This window comes from Channa argus, unplaced genomic scaffold (assembly GCF_033026475.1).
Source record: "Channa argus isolate prfri unplaced genomic scaffold, Channa argus male v1.0 Contig035, whole genome shotgun sequence".
NCBI lineage: Eukaryota > Metazoa > Chordata > Actinopteri > Anabantiformes > Channidae > Channa > Channa argus.
In genome coordinates, this window is record NW_027125254.1 from 37278 (window position 1) to 52960 (window position 15683).

Consider the following 15683-nt stretch of genomic DNA (forward strand, 5'->3'; position numbering starts at 1 on the left):
TCCTTTTTAGTTAATGATATCAAAGAATACTCACATAATTTCACATTCCCAGATAGTTCAACGCTGTCTACAGGTTTTGCAATTCAAAAAATTATTCACATGTACGTTTTTACAATCAAGTCTCCCTTCCTCACTCACCCAGCTCCTCTAGCCTCCTGAAACAAACCTCTGTTCAGACCACACAGTCTAATGAGCACGGCTCCAGTCCTTTGAAAGACTCGGTTCCGACCACGTGGCCTAATGGACAAGGCGTCTGACTTCGGATAAGAAGATTGAGGGTTCGAGTCCTTTCGTGGTTGACCTTCCAGTCCTTTCTGTTTGATGTGCCTGGGAAGTACAAACTTCCATGGGGTTTTCATGGTCGTAGGAACAGAGTGACACGTAAGCAAAGGAAGCTATTATCAATCACCCTCACTGAGCTGTTTTGCACAAGAAACATTTTCCTGCATGTACATATGCACACAATGATATCGAAGAGTATCTGACACAACATCACATTCACAAATGCTTCAACGCTGTCTATGGGCTTTACAATTGTGAAGTTTTCACATGTCCTGTTTTACAATCAAGTCTCCCTTCCTCACTGTCCTAGCTCCCCTAACCTTTCAAAACCCACCCTAGTTCAGACCAAGTGACCTAATGGACAAAGCATCTGACTTCAAATAGGAAGATTGAAGGGTCGAGTCCCTTTGTGGTTGCTCTTCTTGTACTTACTCACTGGGTGTGCCTGGAAAATCTTTTTTTCCGTGTGTTTCAAGGTTGCAAAAACTGGGTAACATTCAAGCCAAAAGGTTTTATCAATCACACTTCTTCACTGCTAAAGAGGTATGCACAAATAGCAATTATCTTCCGGAACTCAATGTGCTGCTCTTAAGACCAGGATGTTCAATTGAGAAGGTTAGAGCGTAGAGGCGATGGTGCCAGTGGCTGATCTTCTTTCTTGCCCCTAATCTCTACTTACAAAAAATTTGAATTCCCATCTGTCTGCAGTGCTCATTTGAAAAAAGAAACAAATCTACAAGAGGCCCTATTACAAGTCAGTACATGAGATCAGCAAAGACCCACTTCCTTGAATTAAAATGATTTCATCTCCAACTGTTTGGCCATGGAACTGCATCATCTCTGATGTCCAAAAGAAAGGATTATGACGTCACCCATTATGAAAGGGCCATCATATGTCAGACAAAATCACTGAGACATTGTCGCAGCTGTGCAGCTGGGAAAATGACTCTTTTGCAGCATGCTGGGCCGGTTAGCTCAGATGGTTAGAGCGTGGTGCTAATAACGCCAAGGTCATGGGTTCAATCCCCATACTGGCCTTTGAAAAGCACGATGCAAGCAACTCTTTCCAAGGCAAGATTAATCCTGACTGCACGGTTGCTTGCTTTTCACATGCTACATAAACCTGGCCTTTTGAGTTATCAACCAGGTAACATTGCTGACTGAACTGTCTTGCATAAGAAACCTTTCCCGCATTTCCTTTTTAGTTAATGATATCAAAGAATACTCACATAATTTCACATTCCCAGATAGTTCAACGCTGTCTACAGGTTTTGCAATTCAAAAAATTATTCACATGTACGTTTTTACAATCAAGTCTCCCTTCCTCACTCACCCAGCTCCTCTAGCCTCCTGAAACAAACCTCTGTTCAGACCACACAGTATAATGAGCACGGCTTCAGTCCTTTGAAAGACTCGGTTCCGACCACGTGGCCTAATGGACAAGGCTTCTGACTTCGGATCAGAAGATTGAGGGTTCGAGTCCTTTCGTGGTTGACCTTCCAGTCCTTTCTGTTTGATGTGCCTGGAAAGTACAAACTTCCATGGGGTTTTCATGGTCGTAGGAACAGAGTGACACGTAAGCAAAGGAAGCTATTATCAATCACCCTCACTGAGCTGTTTTGCACAAGAAACATTTTCCTGCATGTACATATGCACACAATGATATCGAAGAGTATCTGACACAACATCACATTCACAAATGCTTCAACGCTGTCTATGGGCTTTACAATTGTGAAGTTTTCACATGTCCTGTTTTACAATCAAGTCCCCCTTCCTCACTGTCCTAGCTCCCCTAACCTTTCGAAACCCACCCTAGTTCAGACCAAGTGACCTAATGGACAAAGCATCTGACTTCAAATAGGAAGATTGAAGGGTCGAGTCCCTTTGTGGTTGCTCTTCTTGTACTTACTCACTGGGTGTGCCTGGAAAATCTTTTTTTCCGTGTGTTTCAAGGTTGCAAAAACTGGGTAACATTCAAGCCAAAAGGTTTTATCAATCACACTTCTTCACTGCTAAAGAGGTATGCACAAATAGCAATTATCTTCCGGAACTCAATGTGCTGCTCTTAAGACCAGGATGTTCAATTGAGAAGGTTAGAGCGTAGAGGTGATGGTGCCAGTGGCTGATCTTCTTTCTTGCCCCTAATCTCTACTTACAAAAAATCTGAATTCCCATCTGTCTGCAGTGCTCATTTGAAAAAAGAAACAAATCTACAAGAGGCCCTATTACAAGTCAGTACATGAGATCAGCAAAGACCCACTTCCTTGAATTAAAATGATTTCATCTCCAACTGTTTGGCCATGGAACTGCATCATCTCTGATGTCCAAAAGACAGGATTATGACGTCACCCATTATGAAAGGGCCATCGTATCTCAGACAAAATCACTGAGACATTGACGCAGCTGTGCAGCTGGGAAAATGACTCCTTTGCAGCATGCTGGGCCGGTTAGCTCAGATGGTTAGAGCGTGGTGCTAATAACGCCAAGGTCATGGGTTCAATCCCCATACTGGCCATTGAAAAGCACGATGCAAACAACTCTTTCCAAGGCAAGATTAATCCTGACTGCATGATTGCTTGCTTTTCACATGCTACATAAACCTGACCTTTTGAGTTATCAACCAGGTAACATTGCTGACTGAACTGTCTTGCATAAGAAACCTTTCCCGCATTTCCTTTTTAGTTAATGATATCAAAGAATACTCACATAATTTCACACTCCCAGATAGTTCAACGCTGTCTACAGGTTTTGCAATTCAAAAAATTATTCACATGTACGTTTTTACAATCAAGTCTCCCTTCCTCACTCACCCAGCTCCTCTAGCCTCCTGAAACCGACCTCTGTTCAGACCACACAGTATAATGAGCACGGCTTCAGTCCTTTGAAAGACTTGGTTCCGACCACGTGGCCTAATGGACAAGGCATCTGACTTTGGATCAGAAGTTTGAGGGTTCAAGTCCCTTTGTGGTTGAGCTTCCAGTCCTTTCTGTTTGATGTGCCTGGAAAGTACAAACTTCCATGGGTTTTTCATGGTCGTAGGAACAGAGTGACACTTAAGCAAAGGAAGCTATTATCAGTCACACTCACTGAGCTGTTTTGCACAAGAAACATTTTCCTGCATGTACATATGCACACAATGATATCGAAGAGTATCTGACACAACATCACATTCACAAATGCTTCAACGCTGTCTATGGGCTTTACAATTGTGAAGTTTTCACATGTCCTGTTTTACAATCAAGTCTCCCTTCCTCACTGTCCTAGCTCCCCTAACCTTTCGAAACCCACCCTAGTTCAGACCAAGTGACCTAATGGACAAAGCATCTGACTTCAAATAGGAAGATTGAAGGGTCGAGTCCCTTTGTGGTTGCTCTTCTTGTACTTACTCACTGGATGTGCCTGGAAAATCTTTTTTTCCGTGTGTTTCAAGGTTGCAAAAACTGGGTAACATTCAAGCCAAAAGGTTTTATCAATCACACTTCTTCACTGCTAAAGAGGTATGCACAAATAGCAATTATCTTCCGGAACTCAATGTGCTGCTCTTAAGACCAGGATGTTCAATTGAGAAGGTTAGAGCGTAGAGGCGATGGTGCCAGTGGCTGATCTTCTTTCTTGCCCCTAATCTCTACTTACAAAAAATCTGAATTCCCATCTGTTTGCAGTGCTCATTTGAAAAAACAAAACAAATCTACAAGAGGCCCTATTACAAGTCAGTACATGAGATCAGCAAAGACCCACTTCCTTGAATTAAAATGATTTCATCTCCAACTGTTTGGCCATGGAACTACATCATCTCTGATGTCCAAAAGACAGGATTATGACGTCACCCATTATGAAAGGGCCATCGTATGTCAGACAAAATCACTGAGACATTGACGCAGCTGTGCAGCTGGGAAAATGACTCTTTTGCAGCATGCTGGGCCGGTTAGCTCAGATGGTTAGAGAGTGGTGCTAATAACGCCAAGGTCATGGGTTCCGTCCCCATACAGGCCATTGAAAAGCACGATGCAAGCAACTCTTTCCAAGGCAAGATTAATCCTGACTGCACGGTTGCTTGCTTTTCACATGCTACATAAACCTGGCCTTTTGAGTTATCAAACAGGTAACATTGCTGACTGAACTGTCTTGCATAAGAAACCTTTCACGCATTTCCTTTTTAGTTAATGATATCAAAGAATACTCACATAATTTCACATTCCCAGATAGTTCAACGCTGTCTACAGGTTTTGCAATTCAAAAAATTATTCACATGTACGTTTTTACAATCAAGTCTCCCTTCCTCACTCACCCAGCTCCTCTAGCCTCCTGAAACAAACCTCTGTTCAGACCACACAGTCTAATGAGCACGGCTTCAGTCCTTTGAAAGACTCGGTTCCGACCACGTGGCCTAATGGACAAGGCGTCTGACTTCGGATCAGAAGATTGAGGGTTTGAGTCCCTTCGTGGTTGAGCTTCCAGTCCTTGCTGTTTGATGTGCCTGGAAAGTACAAACTTCCATGGGTTTTTCATGGTTGTAGGAACAGAGTGATACTTAAGCAAAGGAAGCTATTATCAATCACCCTCACTGAGCTGTTTTGCACAAGAAACATTTTCCTGCATGTACATATGCACACAATGATATTGAAGAGTATCTGACACAACATCACATTCACAAATGCTTCAACGCTGTCTATGGGCTTTACAATTGTGAAGTTTTCACATGTCCTGTTTTACAATCAAGTCTCCCTTCCTCACTGTCCTAGCTCCCCTAACCTTTCGAAACCCACCCTAGTTCAGACCAAGTGACCTAATGGACAAAGCATCTGACTTCAAATAGGAAGATTGAAGGGTCGAGTCCCTTTGTGGTTGCTCTTCTTGTACTTACTCACTGGATGTGCCTGGAAAATCTTTTTTTCCGTGTGTTTCAAGGTTGCAAAAACAGGGTAACATTCAAGCGAAAAGGTTTTATCAATCACACTTCTACACTGCTCAAGAGGTATGCACAAATAGCAATTATCTTCCGGAACTCAATGTGCTGCTCTTAAGACCAGGATGTTCAATTGAGAAGGTTAGAGCGTAGAGGCGATGGTGCCAGTGGCTGATCTTCTTTCTTGCCCCTAATCTCTACTTACAAAAAATCTGAATTCCCATCTGTCTGCAGTGCTCATTTGAAAAAAGAAACAAATCTACAAGAGGCCCTATTACAAGTCAGTACATGAGATCAGCAAAGACCCACTTCCTTCAATTAAAATGATTTCATCTCCAACTGTTTGGCCATGGAACTGCATCATCTCTGATGTCCAAAAGACAGGATTATGACGTCACCCATTATGAAAGGGCCATCGTATCTCAGACAAAATCACTGAGACATTGACGCAGCTGTGCACCTGGGAAAATGACTCTTTTGCATCATGCTGGGCCGGTTAGCTCAGATGGTTAGAGCGTGGTGCTAATAACGCCAAGGTCATGGGTTCAATCCCCATACTGGCCATTGAAAAGCACGATGCAAGCAACTCTTTCCAAGGCAAGATTAATCCTGACTGCACGGTTGCTTGCTTTTCACATGCTACATAAACCTGGCCTTTTGAGTTATCAACCAGGTAACATTGCTGACTAAACTGTCTTGCATAAGAAACCTTTCCCGCATTTCCTTTTTAGTTAATGATATCAAAGAATACTCACATAATTTCACATTCCCAGATAGTTCAACGCTGTCTACAGGTTTTGCAATTCAAAAAATTATTCACATGTACGTTTTTACAATCAAGTCTCCCTTCCTCACTCACCCAGCTCCTCTAGCCTCCTGAAACAAACCTCTGTTCAGACCACACAGTCTAATGAGCACGGCTCCAGTCCTTTGAAAGACTCGGTTCCGACCACGTGGCCTAATGGACAAGGCGTCTGACTTCGGATCAGAAGATTGAGGGTTCGAGTCGCTTCGTGGTTGAGCTTCCAGTCCTTGCTGTTTGATGTGCCTGGAAAGTACAAACTTCCATGGGTTTTTCATGGTTGTAGGAACAGAGTGACACTTAAGCAAAGGAAGCTATTATCAATCACCCTCACTGAGCTGTTTTGCACAAGAAACATTTTCCTGCATGTACTTATGCACACAATGATATCGAAGAGTATCTGACACAACATCACATTCACAAATGCTTCAACGCTGTCTATGGGCTTTACAATTGTGAAGTTTTCACATGTCCTGTTTTACAATCAAGTCTCCCTTCCTCACTGTCCTAGCTCCCCTAACCTTTCGAAACCCACCCTAGTTCAGACCAAGTGACCTAATGGACAAAGCATCTGACTTCAAATAGGAAGATTGAAGGGTCGAGTTCCTTTGTGGTTGCTCTTCTTGTACTTACTCAATGGATGTGCCTGGAAAATCTTTTTTTCCGTGTGTTTCAAGGTTGCAGAAACAGGGTAACATTCAAGCGAAAAGGTTTTATCAATCACACTTCTTCACTGCTAAAGAGGTATGCACAAATAGCAATTATCTTCCGGAACTCAATGTGCTGCTCTCAAGACCAGGATGTTCAATTGAGAAGGTTAGAGCGTAGAGGCGATGGTGCCAGTGGCTGATCTTCTTTCTTGCCCCTAATCTCTACTTACAAAAAATCTGAATTCCCATCTGTCTGCAGTGCTCATTTGAAAAAAGAAACAAATCTACAAGAGGCCCTATTACAAGTCAGTACATGAGATCAGCAAAGACCCACTTCCTTGAATTAAAATGATTTCATCTCCAACTGTTTGGCCATGGAACTGCATCATCTCTGATGTCCAAAAGACAGGATTATGACGTCACCCATTATGAAAGGGCCATCGTATCTCAGACAAAATCACTGAGACATTAACGCAGCTGTGCACCTGGGAAAATGACTCTTTTGCAGCATGCTGGGCCGGTTAGCTCAGATGGTTAGAGCGTGGTGCTAATAACGCCAAGGTCATGGGTTCAATCCCCATACTGGCCATTGAAAAGCACGATGCAAGCAACTCTTTCCAAGGCAAGATTAATCCTGACTGCACGGTTGCTTGCTTTCCACATGCTACATAAACCTGGCCTTTTGAGTTATCAACCAGGTAACATTGCTGACTGAACTGTCTTGCATAAGAAACCTTTCCCGCATTTCCTTTTTAGTTAATGATATCAAAGAATACTCACATAATTTCACATTCCCAGATAGTTCAACGCTGTCTACAGGTTTTGCAATTCAAAAAATTATTCACATGTACGTTTTTACAATCAAGTCTCCCTTCCTCACTCACCCAGCTCCTCTAGCCTCCTGAAACAAACCTCTGTTCAGACCACACAGTCTAATGAGCACGGCTCCAGTCCTTTGAAAGACTCGGTTCCGACCACGTGGCCTAATGGACAAGGCGTCTGACTTCGGATCAGAAGATTGAGGGTTCGAGTCGCTTCGTGGTTGAGCTTCCAGTCCTTGCTGTTTGATGTGCCTGGAAAGTACAAACTTCCATGGGTTTTTCATGGTTGTAGGAACAGAGTGACACTTAAGCAAAGGAAGCTATTATCAATCACCCTCACTGAGCTGTTTTGCACAAGAAACATTTTCCTGCATGTACTTATGCACACAATGATATCGAAGAGTATCTGACACAACATCACATTCACAAATGCTTCAACGCTATCTATGGGCTTTACAATTGTGAAGTTTTCACATGTCCTGTTTTACAATCAAGTCTCCCTTCCTCACTGTCCTAGCTCCCCTAACCTTTCGAAACCCACCCTAGTTCAGACCAAGTGACCTAATGGACAAAGCATCTGACTTCAAATAGGAAGATTGAAGGGTCGAGTTCCTTTGTGGTTGCTCTTCTTGTACTTACTCAATGGATGTGCCTGGAAAATCTTTTTTTCCGTGTGTTTCAAGGTTGCAGAAACAGGGTAACATTCAAGCGAAAAGGTTTTATCAATCACACTTCTTCACTGCTAAGGAGGTATGCACAAATAGCAATTATCTTCCGGAAGTCAATGTGCTGCTCTTAAGACCAGGATGTTCAATTGAGAAGGTTAGAGCGTAGAGGCGATGGTGCCAGTGGCTGATCTTCTTTCTTGCCCCTAATCTCTACTTACAAAAAATCTGAATTCCCATCTGTCTGCAGTGCTCATTTGAAAAAAGAAACAAATCTACAAGAGGCCCTATTACAAGTCAGTACATGAGATCAGCAAAGACCCACTTCCTTGAATTAAAATGATTTCATCTCCAACTGTTTGGCCATGGAACTGCATCATCTCTGATGTCCAAAAGACAGGATTATGACGTCACCCATTATGAAAGGGCCATCGTATCTCAGACAAAATCACTGAGACATTAACGCAGCTGTGCACCTGGGAAAATGACTCTTTTGCAGCATGCTGGGCCGGTTAGCTCAGATGGTTAGAGCGTGGTGCTAATAACGCCAAGGTCATGGGTTCAATCCCCATACTGGCCATTGAAAAGCACGATGCAAGCAACTCTTTCCAAGGCAAGATTAATCCTGACTGCACGGTTGCTTGCTTTTCACATGCTACATAAACCTGGCCTTTTGAGTTATCAACCAGGTAACATTGCTGACTAAACTGTCTTGCATAAGAAACCTTTCCCGCATTTCCTTTTTAGTTAATGATATCAAAGAATACTCACATAATTTCACATTCCCAGATAGTTCAACGCTGTCTACAGGTTTTGCAATTCAAAAAATTATTCACATGTACGTTTTTACAATCAAGTCTCCCTTCCTCACTCACCCAGCTCCTCTAGCCTCCTGAAACAAACCTCTGTTCAGACCACACAGTCTAATGAGCACGGCTCCAGTCCTTTGAAAGACTCGGTTCCGACCACGTGGCCTAATGGACAAGGCGTCTGACTTTGGATCAGAAGATTGAGGGTTCGAGTCGCTTCGTGGTTGAGCTTCCAGTCCTTGCTGTTTGATGTGCCTGGAAAGTACAAACTTCCATGGGTTTTTCATGGTTGTAGGAACAGAGTGACACTTAAGCAAAGGAAGCTATTATCAATCACCCTCACTGAGCTGTTTTGCACAGGAAACATTTTCCTGCATGTACTTATGCACACAATGATATCGAAGAGTATCTGACACAACATCACATTCACAAATGCTTCAACGCTGTCTATGGGCTTTACAATTGTGAAGTTTTCACATGTCCTGTTTTACAATCAAGTCTCCCTTCCTCACTGTCCTAGCTCCCCTAACCTTTCGAAACCCCCCTAGTTCAGACCAAGTGACCTAATGGACAAAGCATCTGACTTCAAATAGGAAGATTGAAGGGTCGAGTTCCTTTGTGGTTGCTCTTCTTGTACTTACTGAATGGATGTGCCTGGAAAATCTTTTTTTCCGTGTGTTTCAAGGTTGCAGAAACAGGGTAACATTCAAGCGAAAAGGTTTTATCAATCACACTTCTTCACTGCTAAAGAGGTATGCACAAATAGCAATTATCTTCCGGAACTCAATGTGCTGCTCTCAAGACCAGGATGTTCAATTGAGAAGGTTAGAGCGTAGAGGCGACGGTGCCAGTGGCTGATCTTCTTTCTTGCCCCTAATCTCTACTTACAAAAAATCTGAATTCCCATCTGTCTGCAGAGCTCATTTGAAAAAAGAAACAAATCTATAAGAGGCCCTATTACAAGTCAGTACATGAGATCAGCAAAGACCCACTTCCTTCAATTAAAATGATTTCATCTCCAACTGTTTGGCCATGGAACTGCATCATCTCTGATGTCCAAAAGACAGGATTATGACGTCACCCATTATGAAAGGGCCATCGTATCTCAGACAAAATCACTGAGACATTGACGCAGCTGTGCACCTGGGAAAATGACTCTTTTGCAGCATGCTGGGCCGGTTAGCTCAGATGGTTAGAGCGTGGTGCTAATAACGCCAAGGTCATGGGTTCAATCCCCATACTGGCCATTGAAAAGCACGATGCAAGCAACTCTTTCCAAGGCAAGATTAATCCTGACTGCACGGTTGCTTGCTTTTCACATGCTACATAAACCTGGCCTTTTGAGTTATCAACCAGGTAACATTGCTGACTGAACTGTCTTGCATAAGAAACCTTTCCCGCATTTCCTTTTTAGTTAATGATATCAAAGAATACTCACATAATTTCACATTCCCAGATAGTTCAACGCTGTCTACAGGTTTTGCAATTCAAAAAATTATTCACATGTACGTTTTTACAATCAAGTCTCCCTTCCTCACTCACCCAGCTCCTCTAGCCTCCTGAAACAAACCTCTGTTCAGACCACACAGTCTAATGAGCACGGCTCCAGTCCTTTGAAAGACTCGGTTCCGACCACGTGGCCTAATGGACAAGGCGTCTGACTTCGGATCAGAAGATTGAGGGTTCGAGTCGCTTCGTGGTTGAGCTTCCAGTCCTTGCTGTTTGATGTGCCTGGAAAGTACAAACTTCCATGGGTTTTTCATGGTTGTAGGAACAGAGTGACACTTAAGCAAAGGAAGCTATTATCAATCACCCTCACTGAGCTGTTTTGCACAAGAAACATTTTCCTGCATGTACTTATGCACACAATGATATCGAAGAGTATCTGACACAACATCACATTCACAAATGCTTCAACGCTGTCTATGGGCTTTACAATTGTGAAGTTTTCACATGTCCTGTTTTACAATCAAGTCTCCCTTCCTCACTGTCCTAGCTCCCCTAACCTTTCGAAACCCACCCTAGTTCAGACCAAGTGACCTAATGGACAAAGCATCTGACTTCAAATAGGAAGATTGAAGGGTCGAGTTCCTTTGTGGTTGCTCTTCTTGTACTTACTCAATGGATGTGCCTGGAAAATCTTTTTTTCCGTGTGTTTCAAGGTTGCAGAAACAGGGTAACATTCAAGCGAAAAGGTTTTATCAATCACACTTCTTCACTGCTAAAGAGGTATGCACAAATAGCAATTATCTTCCGGAACTCAATGTGCTGCTCTCAAGACCAGGATGTTCAATTGAGAAGGTTAGAGCGTAGAGGCGATGGTGCCAGTGGCTGATCTTCTTTCTTGCCCCTAATCTCTACTTACAAAAAATCTGAATTCCCATCTGTCTGCAGTGCTCATTTGAAAAAAGAAACAAATCTACAAGAGGCCCTATTACAAGTCAGTACATGAGATCAGCAAAGACCCACTTCCTTGAATTAAAATGATTTCATCTCCAACTGTTTGGCCATGGAACTGCATCATCTCTGATGTCCAAAAGACAGGATTATGACGTCACCCATTATGAAAGGGCCATCGTATCTCAGACAAAATCACTGAGACATTAACGCAGCTGTGCACCTGGGAAAATGACTCTTTTGCAGCATGCTGGGCCGGTTAGCTCAGATGGTTAGAGCGTGGTGCTAATAACGCCAAGGTCATGGGTTCAATCCCCATACTGGCCATTGAAAAGCACGATGCAAGCAACTCTTTCCAAGGCAAGATTAATCCTGACTGCACGGTTGCTTGCTTTTCACATGCTACATAAACCTGGCCTTTTGAGTTATCAACCAGGTAACATTGCTGACTAAACTGTCTTGCATAAGAAACCTTTCCCGCATTTCCTTTTTAGTTAATGATATCAAAGTATACTCACATAATTTCACATTCCCAGATAGTTCAACGCTGTCTACAGGTTTTGCAATTCAAAAAATTATTCACATGTACGTTTTTACAATCAAGTCTCCCTTCCTCACTCACCCAGCTCCTCTAGCCTCCTGAAACAAACCTCTGTTCAGACCACACAGTCTAATGAGCACGGCTCCAGTCCTTTGAAAGACTCGGTTCCGACCACGTGGCCTAATGGACAAGGCGTCTGACTTCGGATCAGAAGATTGAGGGTTCGAGTCGCTTCGTGGTTGAGCTTCCAGTCCTTGCTGTTTGATGTGCCTGGAAAGTACAAACTTCCATGGGTTTTTCATGGTTGTAGGAACAGAGTGACACTTAAGCAAAGGAAGCTATTATCAATCACCCTCACTGAGCTGTTTTGCACAAGAAACATTTTCCTGCATGTACTTATGCACACAATGATATCGAAGAGTATCTGACACAACATCACATTCACAAATGCTTCAACGCTGTCTATGGGCTTTACAATTGTGAAGTTTTCACATGTCCTGTTTTACAATCAAGTCTCCCTTCCTCACTGTCCTAGCTCCCCTAACCTTTCGAAACCCACCCTAGTTCAGACCAAGTGACCTAATGGACAAAGCATCTGACTTCAAATAGGAAGATTGAAGGGTCGAGTTCCTTTGTGGTTGCTCTTCTTGTACTTACTCAATGGATGTGCCTGGAAAATCTTTTTTTCCGTGTGTTTCAAGGTTGCAGAAACAGGGTAACATTCAAGCGAAAAGGTTTTATCAATCACACTTCTTCACTGCTAAAGAGGTATGCACAAATAGCAATTATCTTCCGGAACTCAATGTGCTGCTCTCAAGACCAGGATGTTCAATTGAGAAGGTTAGAGCGTAGAGGCGATGGTGCCAGTGGCTGATCTTCTTTCTTGCCCCTAATCTCTACTTACAAAAAATCTGAATTCCCATCTGTCTGCAGTGCTCATTTGAAAAAAGAAACAAATCTACAAGAGGCCCTATTACAAGTCAGTACATGAGATCAGCAAAGACCCACTTCCTTGAATTAAAATGATTTCATCTCCAACTGTTTGGCCATGGAACTGCATCATCTCTGATGTCCAAAAGACAGGATTATGACGTCACCCATTATGAAAGGGCCATCGTATCTCAGACAAAATCACTGAGACATTAACGCAGCTGTGCACCTGGGAAAATGACTCTTTTGCAGCATGCTGGGCCGGTTAGCTCAGATGGTTAGAGCGTGGTGCTAATAACGCCAAGGTCATGGGTTCAATCCCCATACTGGCCATTGAAAAGCACGATGCAAGCAACTCTTTCCAAGGCAAGATTAATCCTGACTGCACGGTTGCTTGCTTTTCACATGCTACATAAACCTGGCCTTTTGAGTTATCAACCAGGTAACATTGCTGACTAAACTGTCTTGCATAAGAAACCTTTCCCGCATTTCCTTTTTAGTTAATGATATCAAAGTATACTCACATAATTTCACATTCCCAGATAGTTCAACGCTGTCTACAGGTTTTGCAATTCAAAAAATTATTCACATGTACGTTTTTACAATCAAGTCTCCCTTCCTCACTCACCCAGCTCCTCTAGCCTCCTGAAACAAACCTCTGTTCAGACCACACAGTCTAATGAGCACGGCTCCAGTCCTTTGAAAGACTCGGTTCCGACCACGTGGCCTAATGGACAAGGCGTCTGACTTCGGATCAGAAGATTGAGGGTTCGAGTCGCTTCGTGGTTGAGCTTCCAGTCCTTGCTGTTTGATGTGCCTGGAAAGTACAAACTTCCATGGGTTTTTCATGGTTGTAGGAACAGAGTGACACTTAAGCAAAGGAAGCTATTATCAATCACCCTCACTGAGCTGTTTTGCACAAGAAACATTTTCCTGCATGTACTTATGCACACAATGATATCGAAGAGTATCTGACACAACATCACATTCACAAATGCTTCAACGCTATCTATGGGCTTTACAATTGTGAAGTTTTCACATGTCCTGTTTTACAATCAAGTCTCCCTTCCTCACTGTCCTAGCTCCCCTAACCTTTCGAAACCCACCCTAGTTCAGACCAAGTGACCTAATGGACAAAGCATCTGACTTCAAATAGGAAGATTGAAGGGTCGAGTCCCTTTGTGGTTGCTCTTCTTGTACTTACTCAATGGATGTGCCTGGAAAATCTTTTTTTCCGTGTGTTTCAAGGTTGCAGAAACAGGGTAACATTCAAGCGAAAAGGTTTTATCAATCACACTTCTTCACTGCTAAGGAGGTATGCACAAATAGCAATTATCTTCCGGAAGTCAATGTGCTGCTCTTAAGACCAGGATGTTCAATTGAGAAGGTTAGAGCGTAGAGGCGATGGTGCCAGTGGCTGATCTTCTTTCTTGCCCCTAATCTCTACTTACAAAAAATCTGAATTCCCATCTGTCTGCAGTGCTCATTTGAAAAAAGAAACAAATCTACAAGAGGCCCTATTACAAGTCAGTACATGAGATCAGCAAAGACCCACTTCCTTCAATTAAAATGATTTCATCTCCAACTGTTTGGCCATGGAACTGCATCATCTCTGATGTCCAAAAGACAGGATTATGACGTCACCCATTATGAAAGGGCCATCGTAACTCAGACAAAATCACTGAGACATTGACGCAGCTGTGCAGCTGGGAAAATGACTCTTTTGCAGCATTCTGGGCCGGTTAGCTCAGATGGCTAGAGCGTGGTGCTAATAACGCCAAGGTCATGGGTTCAATCCCCATACTGGCCATTGAAAAGCACGATGCAAGCAACTCTTTCCAAGGCAAGATTAATCCTGACTGCACGGTTGCTTGCTTTTCACATGCTACATAAACCTCGCCTTTTGAGTTATCAACCAGGTAACATTGCTGACTGAACTGTCTTGCATAAGAAACCTTTCCCGCATTTCCTTTTTAGTTAATGATATCAAAGAATACTCACATAATTTCACATTCCCAGATAGTTCAACGCTGTCTACAGGTTTTGCAATTCAAAAAATTATTCACATGTACGTTTTTACAATCAAGTCTCCCTTCCCCACTCACCCAGCTCCTCTAGCCTCCTGAAACAAACCTCTGTTCAGACCACACAGTCTAATGAGCACGGCTTCAGTCCTTTGAAAGACTCGGTTCCGACCACGTGGCCTAATGGACAAGGCCTCTGACTTCGTATCAGAAGATTGAGGGTTCGAGTCGCTTCGTGGTTGAGCTTCCAGTCCTTGCTGTTTGATGTGCCTGGAAAGTACAAACTTCCATGGGTTTTTCATGGTTGTAGGAACAGAGTGACACTTAAGCAAAGGAAGCTATTATCAATCACCCTCACTGAGCTGTTTTGCACAGGAAACATTTTCCTGCATGTACTTATGCACACAATGATATCGAAGAGTATCTGACACAACATCACATTCACAAATGCTTCAACGCTGTCTATGGGCTTTACAATTGTGAAGTTTTCACATGTCCTGTTTTACAATCAAGTCTCCCTTCCTCACTGTCCTAGCTCCCCTAACCTTTCGAAACCCCCCTAGTTCAGACCAAGTGACCTAATGGACAAAGCATCTGACTTCAAATAGGAAGATTGAAGGGTCGAGTTCCTTTGTGGTTGCTCTTCTTGTACTTACTCAATGGATGTGCCTGGAAAATCTTTTTTTCCGTGTGTTTCAAGGTTGCAGAAACAGGGTAACATTCAAGCGAAAAGGTTTTATCAATCACACTTCTTCACTGCTAAAGAGGTATGCACAAATAGCAATTATCTTCCGGAACTCAATGTGCTGCTCTCAAGACCAGGATGTTCAATTGAGAAGGTTAGAGCGTAGAGGCG

At 42.9% G+C, this 15683-nt stretch overlaps 11 non-coding genes across 11 annotated transcripts; all 11 read left to right on the top strand.

The window, feature by feature from the left end:
- Positions 1-1246: 1246 nt before the first annotated feature.
- Positions 1247-1320, top strand: trnai-aau (transfer RNA isoleucine (anticodon AAU)). Its single transcript has one exon. It is a non-coding gene; the product is annotated as a tRNA-Ile (tRNA).
- A 383-nt stretch (positions 1321-1703) lies between these two features.
- On the top strand, positions 1704-1776 carry trnar-ucg (transfer RNA arginine (anticodon UCG)). The gene has a single exon. It is a non-coding gene; the product is annotated as a tRNA-Arg (tRNA).
- Positions 1777-2723: 947 nt separating this feature from the next.
- On the top strand, positions 2724-2797 carry trnai-aau (transfer RNA isoleucine (anticodon AAU)). The gene has a single exon. It is a non-coding gene; the product is annotated as a tRNA-Ile (tRNA).
- A 1861-nt stretch (positions 2798-4658) lies between these two features.
- Positions 4659-4731, top strand: trnar-ucg (transfer RNA arginine (anticodon UCG)). The gene has a single exon. It is a non-coding gene; the product is annotated as a tRNA-Arg (tRNA).
- A 947-nt stretch (positions 4732-5678) lies between these two features.
- On the top strand, positions 5679-5752 carry trnai-aau (transfer RNA isoleucine (anticodon AAU)). Its single transcript has one exon. It is a non-coding gene; the product is annotated as a tRNA-Ile (tRNA).
- Positions 5753-7155: 1403 nt separating this feature from the next.
- Positions 7156-7229, top strand: trnai-aau (transfer RNA isoleucine (anticodon AAU)). The gene has a single exon. It is a non-coding gene; the product is annotated as a tRNA-Ile (tRNA).
- Positions 7230-8632: 1403 nt separating this feature from the next.
- Positions 8633-8706, top strand: trnai-aau (transfer RNA isoleucine (anticodon AAU)). The gene has a single exon. It is a non-coding gene; the product is annotated as a tRNA-Ile (tRNA).
- A 1402-nt stretch (positions 8707-10108) lies between these two features.
- trnai-aau (transfer RNA isoleucine (anticodon AAU)) lies at positions 10109-10182 on the top strand. The gene has a single exon. It is a non-coding gene; the product is annotated as a tRNA-Ile (tRNA).
- A 1403-nt stretch (positions 10183-11585) lies between these two features.
- On the top strand, positions 11586-11659 carry trnai-aau (transfer RNA isoleucine (anticodon AAU)). The gene has a single exon. It is a non-coding gene; the product is annotated as a tRNA-Ile (tRNA).
- A 1403-nt stretch (positions 11660-13062) lies between these two features.
- trnai-aau (transfer RNA isoleucine (anticodon AAU)) lies at positions 13063-13136 on the top strand. The gene has a single exon. It is a non-coding gene; the product is annotated as a tRNA-Ile (tRNA).
- A 1403-nt stretch (positions 13137-14539) lies between these two features.
- trnai-aau (transfer RNA isoleucine (anticodon AAU)) lies at positions 14540-14613 on the top strand. The gene has a single exon. It is a non-coding gene; the product is annotated as a tRNA-Ile (tRNA).
- Positions 14614-15683: the final 1070 nt, after the last annotated feature.